The sequence below is a fragment of the Cetorhinus maximus genome, chromosome 20, assembly GCF_964194155.1.
Source record: "Cetorhinus maximus chromosome 20, sCetMax3.hap1.1, whole genome shotgun sequence".
Taxonomy (NCBI): domain Eukaryota; kingdom Metazoa; phylum Chordata; class Chondrichthyes; order Lamniformes; family Cetorhinidae; genus Cetorhinus; species Cetorhinus maximus.
In genome coordinates, this window is record NC_135898.1 from 49,633,593 (window position 1) to 49,647,847 (window position 14,255).

Here is a 14,255-nt window from a genome sequence, read left to right on the forward strand (position 1 = left end):
TGCCAGCTGGCCCTGCCCCCCTTGTGCCGGTGCCTCTCCTCCCACAGGTCTCTCCCGTGGAAGCTGCATTAGGACACCTGGCCTCCTCTTCCTTCTGCCTGTCTCTTCCTGCTCAGAGGAGGTGCCTCCAGCAGAGACCACAATCCCCTTTACCAGGGTTATGGAAGGCTGTCTGATACCTAGAAGGGTCCACATAGTCTGAATCACCCGGGGCCTGGAAGGCAACGATGAGTCCTGAAGTGAATCTGAGAAATGATGAGAATGCAGCTCTGAAGGGAGATGAAGCTGTCAAGTTCACATAAGCAACCAGCAGCACACGATCTCCAAAACTCCTCACATTGACAATGCTGCTGACCCTTATTAACCTGCCCGTGGATGAGCTTTTGCAAATTGTGGCCTGCCCGCCTGCCCATTTTGCTTGTTGGATGGCAGAAAAATCACACTGGCTACATAAACTCGGAAACAATTAGTGTGTCAAGGGCCTTAACTGGCCTCATAATTAATGGCGGACGCACCACTGTCTCCCTCATGCGCCCGCCAAGCGAAATATTGTGTGAGTGCACGTTGACGCAAGATGCTTGGCTGACGTCAATGCGTGTCATTTCATGCTCGAGCGGGTCAGGTGCACGCCCACCTGCTGAACAAAAAATCCTGCCCCTGATATAGCAACAAGGGAAGTAATGGAGTAAAGGCAGCAGCATAATAGGTACTGGTAGAAGCCTAAGGAAATAGCTTCAACTCTTGCTGCTTTAAAGCAGAGGTAACTTTGGCTTGTTTGCAGCTTAATGTTGGTCAGGCAATAAGACATTAGCTAGAATTTTTACCTTGGTGGGCGGGGAGGCCCCACTGGCTCAGCGGCAGGCGGGCAGCCGAACTCCACCGCCAAAACGGGGCTCGCCGCCATTTTGTGTGGGCGGGCTAATTAAGGCCCGTCCAGCAGGCTGCCCAACAGGAAGCACTATGCGCTTCCTGTGCAGGGGGGGAGGGATTCCCCATCTGTCAAAGTGCGTTCTTTCACGCATGCGCGCAGAAGAGCGCACATCTCCCTGAGGCTAAGTGCTGTCTCAGGGAGATCGCTGACAGTATAAAAATCTTTAAAAATAGTAAAATATTAAAATTATTAACATGTCCCCCTCACATGAGATGGGACATGTTAATAAGAAGCACATAAACTTAATCGAAGTTTTTAAAAACGGACATGAAACCTCATCCCGCCAGTGGATGAGGTTTCATGTATTGTCAGAAGCCCGCTGGGGCTCCTGGCCTGCCCGCCAGCCTTAAGGTTGGACGGGCAGGGCATTTAACAAGCTTAATTATCCTGTCAATGGCCTTAAATCGCTGTCCGCCCGCCTTCCTCAATATTTAAATGGACCAGGATGACGTCAGGGTTCCTCCGTCAACAGGAAGGGATTCCACTCCATGAATGTACAGATAGTGTGTGATCACAGGATGCTGATTCAGCAAGTCTGTGCAAAGTACCCAGGCAGCTCCCATGACGCCTACATCCTCAGACACTCCCAGGTTCCAGGGCACTCCAGTGCTCCAGCCCAGTTTGATGGATGGCTGCTGGGTGGCAAGGGCTATCCCCTCATGACACCTCTCCACCATCCAAGAACAGAAGCTGAGCAGTGGTAAAATAGGAACCACGCCTCCACAAGGGCTGTGGTGAAGAAAACCATCTGTCTTCTCAAGATGTGCTTCCGATGCCTGGATTGCTCAGAGGGGGCACATTCCAGTACCCCCCAGATCGTGTGTCGCTGATAGTGGTTGCATGCTGCGCTCTGCACAATCTTGCGCTGGGAAGGGGGGAATGCAGTGGACAATGAAGATGTCAGCTACAGTGGCTACAGCTGCACACGATGAGTCCAGCAGTGAGTCCGAGGATGACCATGCACAGGGAAATGATGAGGGGGTAGATGCTGACCTGGGCATACTCCAGGGAGGCAGGGACACCTGGGAGGCTTTAATACAACGAACCTTCAGCTAGCACACCACAGATGGACCTCCAGGACAAGCCTGGGCTGCAGGCTCCATACTCGATACCTAAGTGCCAAATCTTCCAGGTTAGGAACAGTAACTAAGGGCCTTGTTAATAAAGCTGAATGTCTCACAAAGCACTCCTAACATTTTTGGAAACCATACACATGCAGAAGAAAAGAGGCACCCTCAGCCATGGTCACATGTCTGACTTTAATATCACAGGTAAAGAAACTTAATGAAGCAAAATGACAAGGGTGTTTCAGTTCAAAGCAAATCATAAAGACCTCGTCTTGGGCCAACACAAAAGCACTAGTGATAAACCCGTGGTGTGCCAAAGGTGCCTTATGTTTATGTTTCCGGGTGCTACGTCTTTGTGCTGCCCCATCACTGGGAGTGGAATCTGAGACAGCCTGCTGACTCTGCTGTCCTGTTGGCCTCAATGACCTTGGTGGTTGTCCTCTGGCCCGTGGAGCCTGTGCTGGGATCTGCCTGTTCCACAGCTGGCATCTCTCCAGTCATCACAGCCTCACTGGATGCAACTGTCACTGGGAGAGGGGCGGAGGAGCTGCCGCCCTCATCCGGAGCACCGTGAGAGGTGCCTGCAGAGATGACAGGTCACTAAGGGCCTCCCTGCTCACCGTGGATGGGTGGGCACCGAGCTGGGATACTTGCTGCCCACACCATCTCCCACACTGGCATTGACCAGCTGAGGTCAATGCCGATGTGAGAGCTTGCTGGTCAGAGCGCATCCCCAGGAAGCCCTGACGGGTCTCCTGGAGGAGCCTCTCCACGAGAGTCACCACTCTCTCCATGGAGGACGCATGGTGCCCGGACATGTGGCTCACTGCTTCGGTGAGCATCCGCGTAGACTTCTCCACCACGGAGACCAAGCCAAGCATAGCCTCATGTATCTCCCCCAGATGCTCCCGCACATCCGGCCGCATTTCCTGCACCTACTGTGTTGCAGACGACTCCAGAGGCACATCATCAGGCACCAACTGAGCATGTGCCTGGATCCCTGCAGTCCTCTGGCTGCTGGTGCCATGGGCACTCTCTGTCTCTGCCAGCTCTTCCAGCGACTGTGAAGTGCCCTCACCACTGTGACCTGGGACACTAGCCGATGTTCTAACTCCCACCGAGGTGCTAGTATCTGCGCTGGTGCCTGCCTGGCAGAGATAGTTGTGACGCTGGTGAGACTTCAGGGCCCTCAGGTGTGAGAGGGGGCCTCTGCTGCTCTTCCTCCTGACCCTGCTCTGCTGATGCTGAAAGGAAGAACAAGGACATTGGATCAGTTAATGTGGAGACAATGACAATGTGCATCCCTATCCCCCGGATCATTATGCGCTCATCCTTCCATAAGCAACAGTCAAGCCATGTTGCAAAATTGAATCACTTAACATTCAGCAGTGCTATGGCTGTTGGGAGAACAATGCTGATCTCACTGCTGGGCATACATTCCTGGCCGTGGCACCCCAGCCTCACTGACACCAGTGGACCTGGGCACATGGCGCCTCTCCAAATCCAGGGCCTCCTGCTCAAACCGGCTGAGAAAGGCTAACTGCACCTAGCCGCCACCAGTCCTCGCCCGCTCTGCAGCATTATGAGCATTCTCCTCCTGAAAATGAGAGAAGAGCATTGATTTGTGCAAATTGTACATGGACTCTCTTCGCGCACGGCCCACCCCAACCTATGCACGGGACATATGCACGGGAGTCATAAAATACGCTGGGCGGGCCTTAATTGGCCCCCCCATGTAAAATGGTGGCGCGGACCCGATCACGAGATCACCCGTACCCACTCCAGCTCCGCCCCCTGCTGCCATCCAGAAAATTCTGCCCATAATGTTTTTATTGCAACAGGGACAATCAGCACTAAGAAAGGACAATGCCAAAGAGTTGCATAGGAGAATCATAACAGTGTGTCTGAATGGTCAAAAATGATGAGGATGGACAGTGAGCTACAGTCACAATGAACAGGATATTGATTGTGGATTTGACTAGAGCCATTTAAATGCTGTGGTCAAGATGGGAGCTAGACTGGACAGTTAGTAAAAGGAGAGTTGGGAAGGCTGAAGTATTGTTGTGAATAATGCACTCCAGGATGTTGGAAAGAAAAGGAAGGGAGACTAGTGATAGTTGAAGCAAATGGAAAGTTAACTATCTTGAGAATAGGAGTGATAATAGTGATTTTGAAGTACCCAGGGATAGGAAGTGTACTAAATGTGGAGGATAAGGGGAGGAGAAATGACAGAATATAGTTTGGAGGAAAGTAGGGAGCACTGTCAGTTGAGGGGCATGTACAAGTGAGGCAGGAACAAAAGGCAACAGAGCCAATTGTGCTCCGGCTTCAGTTTTGGACACAACAACATCCATGAAGCCTTTTATATTTTTGTTCTGTGATAATGAAGCCAGACCAGATGATTGGCAGCAGTAAAGAAATATTTGTAATTGCTTCTGGTGTTCAAGTTGAAGTGAGAAAAAAAACAGGGAGAATTAACAAGTCATGCCACGTATGCCTTGGTAAGTGAATAATCTTAAATTTTAGGTATGAAAACAGACATCTTATTTATAGAGTCACTTTAATTGAACATCATGAATAATCACAAATACCAATCATAGGCAATTGTTCAAGATAATTTATTACAATCCAAAAAATGATGTATCCCGGCTTTCTTTGCACTATTTTGGGGATGTATTGGTAAAATATTATAGAGTCAGGTGTTCAGTTAGGTAAAAAACACAATGCCGCTCGCAAAATATGTCGCTGTTCGTAGAGATGAACCAAAAAAGAACCAAGAAAAGAGATAGACAATAATTAAAGTAAACTATAATCGAAATACATGTTAATTATCTGTCTGCACTAGGTCACAATTGCTACTTCGGTGTCTAGTGCACCTACAGAATTGAACAAGAAACAGTATTGTCTGCAAATATTACAAGTACCAGTTTGCATTCTCAAGTACTGGAAATACGAAATACACGTTTCAAGAAATTGTGAGAAACTGTTATTTCTTTGAAACTAACTGAACATTTTACATTTCAGAGTGTAGCTATTTTATCTGTAACCAGTTTGCCCCAACTTTCCATCTTCAGGTTCAGAAGACTTATAATTTGGACACTGACAGTAAGTAAATCATTCATTAATATTCAAACAAGATCCTGTTCTTCATGATGGACATGCTGAAGCTGTTATTAGAGTTAATATTTGATGTTGGGTGCAAATAAGTTCCATAAAATTGATTAGAATTTGAAAATTATGACACAAATAAGCCAGGGAATATTGGAAGGGCTGGAGGGAACATGGAAAAACCTAGGGCTGAATCATCCCATATTGGCACTAAGTGCAGTAGCGGACGTGAAAAACATTTTACCCATGGGCGGCAATGGCAGGTTTTCATGCCGTATTGTCTGCTTCCTACCTCATTAATTATGTAGCCACAGGAAACACGCAGACTTGCTGGCGGGCGGCCTCTGAATCGCCTGCCATGCTGTTACCTCACCATTTCCTCACGTCGGGCACCTTATCTAAATAACAGCCACATACACACATCTCAATGCTTGCAACCCAGGATTGCTGCAGTGAAAGCCAAGAAGAGTTCAGTGACCCATCATTGGAATGCCTTTTGGAGGCCCGCTGTGATGTCCTCCACCTCCGCTCTGGCCGCAGCAGGCCCAGCAATCTCACCACTCTGGCTTGGGAGGTGGTGGCAGTGGTGGTCAATGCCAACACTGCACAGAAGAGGTTGAACATCCAGCGCAGAAAGAGGATGAATGATCTCATCCATGCTGCCAGGGTAAGACAACAACCTTATCATTCTAGACTCACACACTCACAAGTCCATCACATATTCACTAGCATCTCACTCACTGCCAGCTCAAGGGACATCGCCACTCACTCTCTCACATCTCCATCTGACCTCATCTCCTCTGCAGACTGCCTCCACAGCCCTCACCATCTTGAGGCCGCTTGCACAGATCAAAATGTGCCCCCCTTCCCCAGTGCAGTAATCGCCCTGCAGCCTCTTTCTTTGCCTGAGGCCACTTCTCCCGCTTCCCCCAAACAAGACCTAGCCCTGCAGCCATTTAAAAGTCACCCCCGGCCTTACAGCTAGTCTGGTAGGTCGAGACCTGCCTGTGAGCACCCCTGAAAGTGACGTGGTGGTGCCCGTGAAGCCTGGTGCTGATGACCGCGAGTGCTACCTGAAGCAAGGTAGGCAAACAAGCCTCGAAGTCCCGAGTGAAGTGCAGCTCGCCTGGTGCACTTCGCTTATGTAAAGTTGTGAAACACGTTGGCATGCAATCACGCCGACGTGCCAGGATGATCCAGTGTGGAAGGATGATTCTGGTGAGCAGGGCTTATAATGAGATGCTAAAATATTGAAATTAGGTTCCCTATGTGTGGCGGTGGGAAATGCAGCCCGCCATTGACGGGGGGAGCAGATGATCCTAAACTGGATCCACGACAGTGTAAAACCAATTTTTGGCCTTCTTGCCATTTTGTCCACTCACGCCCGCCATGATGCCCACGGCCAATGAGACCAATTGATTCCATCCTTAGAAACTGAGACCAAACATACTGCATTGTTAAATCTATAAATTAACATTTAGCTTGATGTTAGTTTGGTTCAGTTGTAACATTCTTATCTCTAAACCAGTAGATTGTTGGTTGTGCCTTCAGAGGAAACTCTGCATTATCAAATGAACTGAGACCCTCATTGCCTGTTACATACGATTTAGGAGCAGGAGTAGGCAATTTGGCCCCTCGAACCTGCTCTGCCATTCAATAAGATCATGGCTGATCTGATTGTGGCCTCAACTCCACATTCTGCTTACCTTCGATAACCTTTGATTTCCATGTTAGTCAAGAATCTGTTCTGGTGGTCCAGAGGATGCTAAAGATGTTAAATATCTCATGCCATTATTTGAAGATCAAGGAGTCCGTCCTCACAGAATTCACCCCAACCTTGCTCCCTCATTCAAGACTACCAAAAAACAGATTAACTGGTTACACATGTTTGTTATTTGTGGGACTTCACTGTGTGCAAAATAATTGCTGTAATCATCAATAGAACAGTTACTCCACTTCAAAGTAATACGTTGTATATGAAACACTTTGAAACATTTCTAAGAGATGTGATAAGGCACTATATAGATTGCTTGCTTTCTTTGTGAAACCAAGACTCTGCTAAAGAAATCTATTTATATTGTATCACATGAGACCTATGGCACTTATACACTAGCAGCTAGTAACCTTATGATATCCTGGTTTCAACCACAACTTTATCATGTACGCTAACAAAGTAAACATGAGAACAGTCAAGTGCTTTTAAAGAGGAAGTAAAATTATGCTCAAGCAAAATAAGGGACAATAGCATGCTCTCTATCGAGAAATGTTTAAGCTGAGGCTTTGTTTCTTATATTTACGTTTTTGTCACTAATAAACCAACAGGCTTACTTAAAGATCCCCTCTTTCAAATTGCTGTTACTGGTTTAAAATAATCAGTGTAAAACTACAGTTTCCAATCTGGGTAAAAGGACATAGGAAAAGAATGCTTAAAATCTAATTAAATGTTTCACTTCAATAAGCAATGAAAAATTTGCACTGATGTCATTGTTCCTGTAAAGAAGTCAAACAACTCCATCTCTGAAGATACAATTAGACTATTAGAAAAGCAGATTCAACAGATGGCAGATGATGTTGTTGCTGACATGAACAAAGATCTGATGGCATAAACCAAAGAGCTCTTAGGATGAGCAAAATGGGAAGGATATGAAATGGGCTGGAGATAAATAAAGACATTAACCACCCTCTTTCCCAAAATTGGTTCCTCCTGCTGGGTACAGTTCCATAGTTACCGACTGCCATCTGCTTGTTTTTCCAGACACCATTCGTTGCCATGAGCACACGCATTCAAGCAACATCCAATTTCCGGGTTAAAAAAAGGGCATTATTCTCTTTTAAATAAACATTCTTTGGAGAAAAGAGTATTCCCACTGAAGGAGCTTACATCTGATCAACCATAAAAGCAAAAAACTGCGGATGCTGGAAATCCAAAACAAAAACAAAAATACCTGGAAAAACTCAGCAGGTCTGGCAGCATCTGTGGAGAGGAGCACAGTTAACGTTTCGAGTCCGAATGACCCTTCAACAGAACAGACCATAAAGTTTGATTATAATCTACTGAACAGTATCCATGTTATTTCTAGGGTAAACACCAGGCCAATGGCATAATGGAATCTCTGCATTATAGCATTGTTCAAAATCAAGACAAGGGAGGATTTACAGGTCCCAAATAAGTCTGCTAGATGTATAACCGCAAATATATTTTTTTTAAATTAAGAGATTAAAGTAACTGCTAAGAAAGAAGTTGATCTAACTGAATTGCTCGAACAACTGAAGGCTGCAGTGAGTCACATAGTAGTGTGTTACCTGGTGGGGATCATGGACATTTTCTCAATTGATTTTTTGAGGGGAGAAGCAGAAATAAACTTTCTCCCAAGAGAGGGCATTTCAATTTTAGTAATATGCCAGTCTTCAGCCAATTCAATTCACTCCACGTGATATCAAGAAACTGCTGAAGGCACTGCAAAGGCTATGGGGCCTGACAACATTCTGCAATAGTACTGAAGACCTGTGCTCCAGAACTAACCCTGAACCAAACTGTTTCAGTACAGCTACAACACTGGAATCTACCTGGAAACTTGCCCAGGTATGTCCTGTCCACAAAAAGTGGGACAAATACAACCCAGTCAATTACCACCCCATCAGTCTGCTCTCCATCATCAAAGTGATGGAAGGTGTCATCGACACTACTATCAAACAACACTTGCATAACAATAACCTGCTCACTGATGCACAGCCTGGTTCCATCAGGGCCATTCAGCTCCTGACCTCATTACAGCCTTAGTCTATATGGACTAAAGAGCTGAACTCAAGGGTGACTGCCCTTGACATCTAGGCAGCATTTGACCAAGTATGGCACCAAAGACGTTAGCAAATCTGAAGCCAATTAGAATTAAGGGAAACATAAACAAAAATACCTGGAAAAACTCAGTAGGTCTGACAGCATTTGCGGAGAGGAACACAGTTACGTTTCGAGTCCGTATGACTCTTCAACAGAACTAAGGAAAAATAGATGAGGTGAAATATAAGGTGGGGGGTGGGGGGGTGGGGGGGGGGTGGTAGGGTGGGGGGGGGGTGGGGACAGATAGAGCGGGATAGAGGGCTAGTGATAGGTGGAGATAACCAAAAGATGTCATAGACAAAAGGACAAAGCAGTGTTGAAGCTGGTGATATTATCTAAGGAATGTGATAATTAAGGTACAGATAGCCCTAGTGCGGGTGGGGTGGGGGGAAGGGATCGAAATAGGCTAAAAGGCAGAGATAAAACAATGGATGGAAATACATTTAAAAATAATGGAAATAGGTGGGAAAAGAAAAATCTATATAAATTATTGGAAAAAAGGGGGATCGGAAAGGGGGTGGGGATGAAGGCGAGAGTTCATGATCTAAAATTGTTGAACTCAATATTAAGTCCATTAGGCTGTAAAGTGCCTAGTCAGAAGATGAGGTGCTGTTCCTCCAGTTTGCGATGAGCTTCACTGGAAGAATGCAGCAGGCCAAGGATGGACATGTGGGCATGAGACGAGGGTGGAGTGTTGAAATGGCAAGTGACAGGGAGGTCTGGGTCACGCTTGCGGACAAACCGAAGGTGTTCCACAAAGCGGTCACCCAGTCAGTGTTTGGTCTCTCCAATGTAGAGGAAACCGCATTGGGAGCAGCAAATGCAGTAGACTAAATTGAGAGAAGTGCAAGTGAAATGCTGCTTCACTTGAAAGGAGTGTTTGGGCCCTTGGACAGTGGGGAGAGGGGAAGTAAAGGGGCAGGTGTTGCACCTTCTGCGGTTGCATGGGAAGGTACCGTGGGAGGGGGTTGAGGTGTAGGGGGTGATGGAGGAGTGGACCAGGGTGTCCCAGAGGGAACAATCCCTGTGGAATGCCACCGAAGGTGGGGGGAAGGGAAGATATGTTTTGTGGTGGCATCATGCTGGAGTTGGCGGAAATGGCAGAGGATGATCCTTTGAATGCAAGAGGCTGGTGGGGTGATAAGTGAGGACAAGGGGGACCCTATCATGGTTCTGGGAAGGAGAGAAAGGTGTGAGGGCGGATGCGTGGGAGATGGGCTGGACACCGTTGAGGGCCCTGTCAACCACCGCGGGTGGAAAACCACGGTTAAGGAAGAAGGAAGAAATGTCAGAGGAACTGTTTTTGAAAGTGGCATCATCAGAACAGATACGATGGAGGCGAAGGAACTGAGAGAATGGGATGGAGTCCTTACAGGAAGCGGAGTGTGAGGAGCTGTAGTCAAGGTAGCTGTGGGAATCGGTAGCTTGTAATGAATATTGGTGGACATTCTATCACCAGAAATTGAGACTGAGAGGTCAAGGAAGGGAAGGGAAGTGTCAGAGATGGACCATGTGAAAATGATGGAGGGGTGGAAATTGGAAGCAAAATTAATAAATTTTTCCAGGTCCAGATGAGAGCATGAAGGAGCACTGAAGCAATCATTGATGTACCGGAGAAAGAGTTGTGGGAGGGGGCCTGAGTAGGACTGGAACAAGGAATATTCCACATACCCCATAAAGAGACAGGCATAACTGGGGCCCATGCAGATACCCATAGCCACACCTTTTATTTGGAGGAAGTGAGACGAGTTTAAGGAGAAATTGTTCAGAGTGAGAACAAGTTCAGCCAGACGGGTGGATGGGGATTGTTCGGGCCTCTGTTCGAGGAAGAAACGGAGAACGATCAGGCCATCCCGGTGGGGAATGGAGGTGTAGAGGGATTGGACGTCCATGGTGAAGAGGAGGCGTTTGGGGCCAGGGAGCTGGAAATTGTTGATATGACGTAGGGTGTCAGAGGAATCACAGATGTAAGTGGGAAGGGACTTGACAGGGGGAGAGAGAATGGAGTCAAGATAACAAGAAATGAGTTCCGTGGGGCAGGAACAGGCTGACACGATCGGTCTGCCGGGACAATCCTGTTTGTGGATTTTGGGTAGGAGGTAGAAGCGGGTCGTCCGAGGTTGGGAGACTATGAGGTTGGAAGCTGTGGGCGGAAGATCTCCAGAGGAGATGAGGTCAGTGACGGTCCTGGAAACAATGGCTTGATGTTCAGTGGTGGGGTCATGGTCCAGGGGGAGGTAGGAGGAAGTGTCTGTGAGCTGACGCTCAGCCTATGCGAGGTAGAGGTTAGTGCGCCAGACAACAACAGCACCACCCTTGTCAGCAGGTTTGATGACAATGCCAGGGTTGGACCTGAGAGAACGGAGTGCAGCAAGTTCAGAGAGAGACGGGTTAGAGTGGGTGAGAGAAGCAGAGAAATTGAGATGACTGATGTCACACCAACAGTTCTCAATGAAAAGATCAAGAGAAGGTAAGAATCCAGAGGGAGGGGTCCAGGTGGAGGGAGAATATTGGAGGCGGGTAAAAGGATCCATTGTACGGGGGTGGACTTCTGCCCAAAGAAGTGAGCACGGAGACGAAGGTGGCGGAAGAAGAGTTCAGCATCGTGCCAAGCCCGAAATTCATTGAGGGCACAAGGGTATGAAACGAAGTCCTTTGCTGAGCACTGAATGTTCAGCATCAGAGAGGGGAAGGTCAGGGGATATGGTGAATACATGGCCAGGGCTGGAATTGGAAGACGGGATGGGGACAGAGGGACAGGCAGGGGTGGAGGGTCCTGGATGGGCGTTGGTGTTGATGAGTTGTTGGAGCTTGCGTTCCTTTGCACCGGAAAGAAAGACAAAGTTTCTCGTTGAGGCGTTGGATGAGGCGAAGAATAAAATTAAACTGGGGGCACGGACAGCTTAGAAATAGAGTGCAGCAGTGCTGCTGGAGGGAGAGGTCAAGTGTGTTCATATGGCGGCACATGGCACTGAGTGTGGATCTCAGGATGCGGCGAGAACAGCAGTCCGAAGAGCATTGTATGTCCTGGAGATACCTATAATCCTGGGTGGGTTCGAAACATGAGGGATGGAACTTCAGTTGAAATCCACGTGGGGTAAGTCGGAGACGGAGACAGTCATTGAGGAAGGAAATATGGCTGTGAAAGTGAGTTTTTGTAAAGACCTTGTCAAACACCAGGAGAGAAATGGAAAGCAATGAAGGTGAACAAGGCAAAAGAGAGAGACGGAAATCCTGTCAGAGAGAAGAGCAGTACTTCTTCAAGGTAGGCAATCCTTGAAGAGAAGTGGCAGTCAATTAATTTTGCTTTTATCTGAGAATTAAGGGAATACTCTCCATTGGTTGGAGTCATACCTAGCACAAAGGAAGATGGTTATGATTGTTGGAGGTCACTCATCTCAGTCCCAGGACATCGTTGCATGAGTTCCTCAGGGTAGTGTCCTAAGCCCAAGCACCTTCAGTTGCTTCATCAACGATCTTCCCTCCATCATAAAATCATAAGTGGGGATGTTCGCTGATGATTGCACAATGTGCAGCACCATTTGTGACTCTCAGATACTGGAGCAGTCCATGTCCAAATACAGCAAGACCAGGACAATATCCAGGCTTGAGCTGATAAGTGGCAAGTTACATTCATGCCACACAAGTGACCATCTTCAACGTGAGAGAATCTAACCATTTCCCCTTGACATTCAATGGCATTACCATTGCTGAATCCTCCACTATCAACATCCTAGGGGTTACCATTGAACAGAAACCTAACTGGACTAGCCATATAAATACTGTAGCTACAAGAGTAGGTCAGAGTCTGGGAATTCTGTGGCGAGTAACTTGCCTCCTGACTCCCCAAAGCCTGTCCACCACCTACAATGTAGAAGTCAGGAGTGTGATGGAATATGTTCCATTTGTCTGAATGATGCAGCTCCAATGTGCAAGAACGTTTGACACCATCCAGGACAAAGCAGCCCATTTGATGGGCGCCCCATCTAACTTAAACATTCACTCCCTCCACCACTGGCACACATTGGCGGCAGTGTGTGCCACAAACAAGATTCACCGCAGCAGCATCTTCCAAACCTGCAACCTCTACCGCCTAGAAGCAGCAGATGCATGGGAACATTACAACTTGCAAGTTCCCCTCCACCCCACACAGCCTCCTGAGGGGGTGGGGAACGATACCACCGTTCTTACATTGTCACTGGGTCAAAATTCTGGAACTCTCTTCCTAACAAAACTGTGGGTGTATCTATACATCATAGACTTCAACGTTTCAAGAAGGAGGCTCACCATCATCGCCTTCTCAAGGGCAACTAAGCATGGGCAATAAATGCTGGCATGGCCAGAATGTCCACATCTTGTGAAAGAATAAAAAAAGTTAACATATTTTTGATAACCTGCTGAAGAGTGTAACACGTATATTCTCCCTATACTTGTCGCTTGGGCCACTAGATAACAATGAAGAACAGGAACCCTGGGTGAAGGTTCCATTCCATGGACTGAAGGACACTGAAGCTAAAAATAGCACCCTCACTGCGTTTACAAATCGGAGTGTCGCTGTCTAGATCATTCAGTATCATTACAAATGTGGTGCGTTTATCCAGTGGGTTAGCACATCATTTTTCAAATCTAATATTTAAGACAGGAAGAAGTTTCTGAAAATTTAAATTGAACACCAGAACATTTATTGAAATACGGGTGTAAAATAAAGTACATTCTAAAAGTCTGGAGAAACTCCCACACACAAATGTAAAAACATTGCAGGTTTCTTTGCCATAAACTGTACAGGTTTAAACGAAGTCAATTTGGGGCCGTTTCCTTCGCTCTCGTCAACTTCCAAAGTGCATTCTGCAATGTCCGCTTTGCAGCAACCCTTACGGGTTGTAGTTTAGCAGCTGGTGAGAGGCTGTAGAGGAGGAGCTGCAGTCCGCACAGTGCTGGAGATAGAGCTTATTCACAAGTGGCCATGTTAGAAAACTGCAGCGCCGAGCAGTGCGGGGCTGGGACATCGCTACCGTCCTGGGACCCTTCACAAGTCGGTGCTGGTCACCGACGAAGGGGAATCTGTTTACTATCGGCATTCTCACACCTTTCTTAGCCTTTAATCGGACGGCTCAAAAAGTAACCGTGGCATTTTTCTCTCTCTATTAAAAAGCAGGTTAAAGGAAGTGAGCAAAAAAAAACCAGAAGGTAGATTAAAGAGCTGGCATAAGGATTCCAGTGTTCTTTTTCTGTGATTGTAGCCATCAGGCGCTTCTTGGATGAAGACTCTGGACTGAAGTTGGCTGATGGCCGGCGGGGGGACGGAAGTGTG